Here is a 241-nt window from a genome sequence, read left to right as displayed (position 1 = left end):
CCTGGGTGCTCCCGGTGCCACTGGGTGAGACCCATCCCCGGGGTGCTGCGCACCGGCGCTGCAAGGCCTCCCCTGGGGTGCTTTAGCAGCCCTGAACCTTGGGGAAATTCCCTCAAACCCCCGTGCCCCGGTGTCACCCAAACCCCGGTGGGCCGGTGCTGCCCAGCAAGCCTTCGGCTGAAGAAAGAAATAAAAAAAAACACAACAAAAAAACCCTCAAACTACCAAAATCCAGCCCTGC

This window comes from Fulmarus glacialis, unplaced genomic scaffold, assembly GCF_000690835.1.
Source record: "Fulmarus glacialis isolate BGI_N327 unplaced genomic scaffold, ASM69083v1 scaffold39516, whole genome shotgun sequence".
In the NCBI taxonomy this organism is placed as follows: domain Eukaryota; kingdom Metazoa; phylum Chordata; class Aves; order Procellariiformes; family Procellariidae; genus Fulmarus; species Fulmarus glacialis.
This window is presented reverse-complemented; position numbering follows the sequence as displayed.